We start from the raw sequence: 8,410 nt of genomic DNA on the forward strand, positions 1-8,410 counted from the left end.
AAGTAACTTTACCACCACTAACCTGACCGTGGAATTTACAGTAATTAAAATTTTCTGAGATTTGTCAGTCAGGTTTATAACTAGCGATACATTTACCTCCTTATCACGTGTATATATAGCCTTTTTAATGTTTCCTTATGGGATAGCTCCAGAATTACAAATTGCAATTCCCAAAGTGGCTTTTTGTTATTATAATTATTACAAATTGCGTTATTATTAAATTGGGTCGTTACACTGTTCCTCTTCCGAAAGCACAGTTATGGAAAACCAAATGCGTTAGAAAAGCTTGTGCTAAAACTTCATGTCCATCACACAGCTAGGCCAGAAGGGTGATTTTGTTTATTTATTTGATTGGTGTTCTACTTCGTACTGAAGAATATTTCATTTATACGAGGCTTAGTACTGGCAGACTTTCCCACGTACGACTGGAGAGGGAGCCAGAAAGGCTAGGAGGAACAAGTCTCTGATACTAGTGTGATCAAAGTTGCATTTGGGGGAACTAGAGGTTTTGTGTATGTACAATAGCCGGAGTAAAATAGTTCATATTAAAGACGCGTAACAGAAACAGCCACACCACGCTAACATATCACAATGACAACAGAACTTATTCGATTTTTGCTTAACGCCATCCAACATGTTATAACCTGTTATAACCTATTGTCCTGTCATCAGTTCTATTCATGTGTGCAGGGCGACAATGACCTTATTCACTGAAGGTGTATGATCGCATCATAGAACTAGATGAATCTCTGAAACGCAGAAGAGAGTCTGCATTAAAAAGGAAGCGGAAGATGTAGATGACGTTGGAATGAAGCGAGAAATCAGGCAACTGAGCTCGGATTCTTTCAACTAACGCGACCTGGAGGCGCCAGCCACGTCACTACTGGTTACAGAATGGATTCAGGCTCAACATTGAAAAATGCTGTTGGAACTTGTCCAGAAGCAACAGTGGAATTAGAAGGGAAGGAGGTGCGTTGCCTATTGTAGACTGGCGTGCAGGTTTCAGCATCGCTGAATCGTGGCACGGAAATGCGACTTAGTTGATGTCAATGAACTTCTCAGAATGACCGCTGCAAATGGAGAGGAACTTCCATTCATAGGGTATGTTGAGCTGGACCAGGTAGAGTTTGAACACACTTTTCCAAGAATGGGATTTCTTGTCGTTAAGGACCCTGTTGATGAAGTAATTCAAGCAAGGAAACCCAGAAGTGACATTCCTGGTGTTTTAGGATGAAACGTTCTTCGAGATATAAGTAGAAACATACCATCGGATATTTCAGGACCGAAGTGGAAACCTACCCTGTCCCTGTATGAAGAGACTGGAGTAGTCAAGACGAACAGTTCGTGTAGCAGGAAACCAGCCAATATTTGTACAAGCATGGTCAGTGAAAGTCATCGAAAGATCGACACATTCGAGACTGGTAGCACCGTTCACAGCTGTTGATGAAGAGATAGGCGTACAAGTACCAGCTCTACCTAAAGGGCTGAAGTTAGGAAGGGAGGACGTTTCAAGTTGCGAACTTCATTTACAGAGACATGTTCTTAAGACCTCGTACACCTATTGAAATTCTGAAAACCAGCGGCAGTCAAACCTGGTATGGACGTTATGTTAAATGAAAATGAAGCAAACATGTCGACAAAACGTCAGATCAGTCTCAATCTTCCAAGATTCCTCATGCAGAGCACGTAGCTGATGGATTACGGATTACGTAGATTAATGTCAGCAACAGATTGTCCCTTGAGCGGCGATCTCAACTGCGGAGCTTGATTTCCCAGCACGTTCAAGTCTTCATCACTGGTAATGACGACATTGGATACTGTGATGCTGTGGAGCATCGCATTATAACTGAGGATGAAGTTTCCATTTGAATCCCTCACAGGCGTCTTCCCCCAAAATCTTTGGTCTGAAGTTAGAGAATATCCCCAGTTGGCATTAGACTCCGGGGTCATTAGGATGTCTTCAAGTCCACATGCAGCCCCGTCGCATAAGTTCGAAAGAAGTAAGGGAAGCTTCGTCGTGACTATGGAGCATTAAATGCAGAAACGAAGAGATGCAAGCCCGCTTCCGCCCATCGAGGAAACTTTTGACGTTTTGAATGGTGCTGAATACTTATGCTCTATTGATCTTGCACATGGCTTTTATCAAATTCCAATTCGAGAACAGGACATAGAGAAAACAGCTTTTAGAGTAGGGACTGGTCAACTGTATGAGTATACCAAGATGCCGGTCGGCTCTACAGGAGCGCCAGGGCCTTCATGAGATTGATGGACAAGATATTTGGCGACCAGAATTTTCTAACCTTGATTGTCTACCTAGGTGACATTCTCTGCTTGGTAAGACATACGAAGAGACGTTGCAGCGACTCGACATGGTCTTCGCACAACTAAAGTCCTGGAACCTTAAACTGAAACCCAAGAAGTGTCAGTTGTTCAAGACCTATCTTCGCTTGGACAGGTCATATCGAAGGAAGGTATTAAGCCTGACCCCGTCCAGGCATCTGCTATTCAAGAGTGGCCCAAGCCGAAAACTGAGTGGTTTCCTTGGAATCACAGATTACTACTGGAGATTGGTTGACGGTTTTTCGAAAATTGCTGCGCCCCTGCATCAATTGTTAACAGGTCCTAGATCCGCCAAGAAGATGAAATCCAGACCAACTCCTCTAGGCGATCGTAGCTGGAGTGAGGAATGTGACCGGACAATGATGAAATTGAAACAGAAGCTAGTTCGTCCACCCATTTTGGTTTCCCCGGATTTCTCCGAACCATTCATTCTTGAAGTGGATGCGAGCATTCCTTTCCCAGGAACAGGACAACAGGATTGTCGTACTAAGCTACACTAGCAGAGCGTTGAGACCAACAGAGAATATGGAACAATTCTCAAGTATGAATTTAGAGCTCTTGGCATTAAAGTGGGCCTTTTGATTGGATCAAAGTGTACTGTATTTACGGGCAACGATCCTCTGAGTTATATTCAGACAACTGCTAAGTTGGGAGCTACCGAGATGCGTTGGATAGTACAGCTAGCGCAGTTTGACTTGAAGATCAAACACCGTTCCGGGAAAGTCAACCGCCATGCAGACTCGTCGAGTCGGAAGGCGCAACACTGTCCAGAGAGCAAGCGATTGGAAGAAATCTTAATACAATTGCTGGAAGACCAGACATCGTTAGCCACATGTACAACAGTTCCGTGAGACCTGAGACACGAAATCAGCGAACTAGTGAGCGATGTGTGGGAAGAAGAAGTTAAAGTATTGCCGCAACAAATACCCTCCCATCCTGTCGTAGCATTGGACATACCTTCTTTGTCAAGTGAGGAACTTACGCATCTCGAGGAAAAAGATCCTTCCATTAGACGTCTGCAGGAGTTATGGCATAAGAATTCCTTCGCTGCATTGAAGTTACTCAGACAGGAGACTCCTGGTGTCAAGAGGCTGCTTTCTTCTTGGGGAATAGACTCTGTGAGAGTGGTGGAGTGCTCTACCGGAGTGTCCAGATAGACGGAAAACCTGACAAGCAAGTGTTCTTACCACCTGTCCTGAAACAAGCGGTATTGTCTTCAGAGCATGACTCCATGGGGCACCAATGTCCGAAGGGGAGTCTTTTAGCGTAATGCTGTTAATGACCTTACATGACACGTGATGTCAAGGAATTCTGTGTCAAATGCAACCGTTGTCTCTTTGGCAAGTATGGGAAGAATGTCAAGACTTAGACCAACTCAGAGATCGAATGCTGGACAGCACACCAATCCACATAGGCTTCCAAAGTCAGAGATTGCCCAGGAATGCAGTGTGAGAAAGAGAGCAGATCGTCAGACCATGGACACTATGATGGAGACACAGCTGTTGCTAGCTAAAATGTTAACTGGTTTTTAACCAGACAAAATGTAATTCGAGACACTGATGGGTGGTTTTATGAATATTATACCTTGTAAACTGCTGAGACATCAAGTTTTTAGCAGAAAAGTGTAATGGGCGTATGGTATGACTATGTCAGATACAGGATTCCGCTGGATGAAGCAAGTTACAGATACTCTGAGTGGTCTCCATGGTTACACCTCGTACCTAGAGTTTCTACTTTTTCGAAATGTGTAGATTTTTCTGAGTATAGTCTGTAGCTATTATTTACTTTTTATAAGCAATAGCTAACTGATATTGTGCCCCGATCCTGTGTTGCGCTGAAACGGTTGTAAAACTGTGATACCCATTATGCTCCGAAACTGTGGTTGATTGTATATTCTGCCATATTGTTTTTACCGGTATTCCAATGTATGGAAGCCCGCTTGCAGCATCGTCCCTTTTACCTTTGGTAGATTGAGTGTATTGTGACGCATTATATATTTAATAAATATTTAGTTGTATTTGTATTGTTCACGTCACATGTGATGCGTTTATGTATGGTGGGCCTTATGCCCAAGGATAATAGAATTAATTAAATTAAACAGAAAATTCATTTACGATAGTTGTAATCGGTACAATATTGTTATTGTTGTGCTGATTAAATATGGATATTTAGCCAGTGATATGTTAAGTTCGAGCAATAGATATTTGCTCGTATTCCACAATATATGTATATTATTAATACATGTATTTGAAAAGTGTGAAAGGACATTTTTTTTACTTTTTCAAATTGTGTATGCATTTAGCATTGGAGCTGTACAAAAATTGATTTCTCGTAGTACAGAAGGTTAACTTTACTTCTGTTAGGTGCATGCCGTTTCAAAAATTTGAGTGGTGGTAGTTCCATTCCGAGTTCACGGTGGGCAGCTTGTTTCATTACTGGGGGTGAGCGTCATAACTTTGATATGTTATTGCAGCCTACAGTGATTTTGTTAGGGTCTTCAACCAATAGGACTTTTGTCCTGAACCACCCAATTCAATGGGTCACTTTTGGACTTATTGGGCCATTGAATAAAGGAATTCAGATTTTCAACGAGGTTATTTGGTGTTTAAAAATGTACATTTATCAAGTGAGGATTTTCTCTCATCATACAGCCAGTTGTCCTTTACCTCTGCCCGTCATGACTGAGGTTCCATCTGATCCGAGCCCCATAACTCTGTCACTGGTAATACCTCGAGTTTTCAACTCCCGCCAAATCTCATCAGCAATGGCCTTGCCAGTTAATATTTGTGAGAAATACTGTCATAGGTTTCATACTACTTGCCGACAGTACTTGACTGTATAGGATAGGCCTAAGCCTCTTATTTACATATACATCTGTACTTTCATCTGCCATGACAGATACATAAGGCGATTCCGTTATCTTCCAAGTTGTCTCTGCATCAATAGACAGGGAGATAGCATTTAAAAACTCTGTTGCTGAATATGACAACTCATAGTTGTCATTATTCGATATGCTCAGAAATTCGACATTGGGTACTTGCAAGTTTTTAAGCAGGTTTAGTAGCCACGCGAATTTTGCTAGAGGGACAGCTTCCTTGGCAAGCCAGAAGACAGCCTTTAGTCCAGCCATTGTCCCCCTTTCTCTGTTAGACTGTGTTGTCTTGGCAAATAACTCCTGATTACCTCCATGCTGAGGAACTGATAGTGAGTTCTGATGGTCAGTCATTTTCATGTGTTCCCTTATAGCGCTCCTGTGAAAATTAGAACAGCCCATAGTAAAAGAGTTTTGCCTGGTGCCCGCATCTGTGCAAAGGGCACGTCATCACGTCGTTGTAGCGTAGCCATGGGAATTCCGATAGCCAATGTGGCTGGAAACACCGCTTTCTGGGGACCTCGGGTTCGGCATCTTCGCTGGCGTTTCCTGCTTCCATTGTACTCTGGGACCATGATTGACTAAACACAAGCGTTTGCTGCCCGGGCAACTTAATCAACTTCTTTTTAGGCGGCATGGTTTGGCGGTTTAATCGGACTCAGCGACATGGAAAACATACAAGTCCGTTTCACCCAATCAGATTTGCCGTGTTAGGAAGCGAAGGGTTTTTAGCCAATCACAAGAGGTTTTAGACACATTTGGTTACACAGCTTCGACGTAGGCCAAGAACTAGAAGAAATGGAAAGTGGAAAGGCCAGAACGCAACTTTACACGTCACCCATTATTTATTTCTTCCATTTTTGTTTGTTCACGATAGGATCGATCACATTAAAAAGAAAACACTGCTGGAAAAAAAACAGCAGGCCTTGTGGCCCAGACGCAGCTGCATCAATGGGTCATTTTAAACAACAATAGGACTATGACCGACGCCAATCTGAATCCCTGGTCTAGAATACCGCTCACGTACCCACAAAACCTTTGTCTTGTTACATCTATAGTTCATAGTTCACAATGTTCTTCAAACTTTATGTAACGGGAATAACCTTTAGTGTGTCGTGAGAGCTACACCCTTTCTCAAGGGTAGGGTGCGCTTGAAGACTTCCACCGACTGATCAACAGCATGTTACGCGTGTAGGCACTACAGATTATTGCGCCGATTACGGTAAATTTTTCTTTGTAACATATGATATATTGGGGAAAACATAACTGGTAACATGTGCAGTAACCGCAAGATGTGATTGTAAAAGGCTGTTATGAAACGTACTGTAAGAACAGGCCACTGTTTTCTTCGGACAGTGTTGTCCGTGTTAGCCATGTGACTTTGTTAAGTGTAGTCCAAATTTCCAGTCTTTATCGCTTTTCGTTGGGAATTAACGAATACACTAGTCTTTAATTAATACGCTCACATGGTCAAGTACATGTAACTGTGACGAGCTTTAATTTGAATCTCTGTAAGGGAAGTTTGTCAAGGTTGTAATTAGGGAATTTCAACAACAATTACACGAGCGCTTAGTGATCACTGTATGTGTAGTTATTTTTACATGTAGACGATGAGCTGGTTAATGCGATCGTCAGATTCAGTCATTTTAACTGATTTTTTTTTTTAGTTTTCTATTTTATTGCTCAAGTAAACTGATTTAATACAGAAACTGTGTTGAAGACAGATCAGAGCCGATTGTAATACATGTATAAGTATAATGTAAAATGTTGTGTTCAGGGAAATAAGCCATCACTTCAAGGTTAACTACATGACTACTGACTACATGTACATTTGTACTTAGTAATGGACCAATGCTTAACTTGTTTCCAGTAGTCTCCCTTGAATGCTGTGTAAATGTACAGTTGACATAAACCATGCACACCTCTTTTCAAGGGGAAGTAACTCTTTTTTTTCTTTTGTAGCAACTTGCTGCCCTTTTTTTTGTTTTTGTTGTGACTGAAAACTTTTATGTCTGGCAGCATATTACTGCCCCAGCCCTAGATAATAAACTGTGGACGACATGAAAACTGGTGTCGACCTGATTTTATCATTTACTCTTATAATCTTTCAATGTTCATTAAGTGTAACTTTAAAGACAAGTAAATTAACTGCATGAATAGCTGTAAAGTGTGTTGGCCTTGTCTCTTGCCATCCAGACACCTTTTTTATAATAAGTATAACAATCACGCGATACTTTCACTTTGTGCATCAATTAGAAACATAATCCATGATGAAATTGTGTATTTCACAGGATTTACGGGATACCGGGTGTTCCCTTTGGTTACAAAATAAAGGGCACATCTGAAAAACCTCAAAAATGGGCGTGGGTGTTCGTCAATAGCCGTTAAACACTGCGCTCTTTACAACAATTATACAGAAAATACCTTCGACGTCAAAGAGCTAGAGTAAACGTGACGTCGCCTTTCTATAAAGGAGAATGGCTGAAGCTGTGTCAAGACAAAGTTTCGCTAAACCTCCACAGTGGTGAAAAAAAATATTTCATGCCGGTTTAAGATATTTTGAATGGTTGTCTTTCAGTGGACATAAACATTAGTCTGGTGCTTTCTTTCACTTTAAACCATTAGATACATTAGAAACTCTGTTCTTTTGGCATAGATATTTTTAGTGGATACTCTAATGCATTAAAAGCTGCGGGCGTTATTGTTGGTATTCTCATTGATGACATGAGCTGGTTTAGGTCTCGCCATTTATAAACAAAATTTTCAGTGTCTTCTCGACTGGAATAAGGTATTACGAAAAGCCACTCCACGAGTTACAATTCGACACTCTTTGGGTTTTTTTTTTTTTTTAGCTTTTTAATGTTTTCTTAGGACTTAAAATTTATTTATTCGATTGGGGTTTCATTCTGCAATCGAGAAGTTTCAATTTATATGACGGCGGCAAGGCTTGACCGGAGTATCCAGAATCAGTCACTACTCTCCGTCACGTACCTGACAAAACCGTTGCCGAACCAGCGAGAGTTGGATTTGAACAAACGTTAAACCCCAAGCACTCAATCACTCGCTGGATTTGAACAAGGAACCTCATTGGTCAAGGGCCTGGTGGTCACAGTAAGCAAGCACTTTGAATTAAAGTTACTTTCAAGGTTATCGTGATCATATCACAACGGTATCTAGCCAGAGTTTCAACATTTTTAT

This window comes from Liolophura sinensis, chromosome 1, assembly GCF_032854445.1.
Source record: "Liolophura sinensis isolate JHLJ2023 chromosome 1, CUHK_Ljap_v2, whole genome shotgun sequence".
In the NCBI taxonomy this organism is placed as follows: Eukaryota; Metazoa; Mollusca; class Polyplacophora; order Chitonida; family Chitonidae; genus Liolophura; species Liolophura sinensis.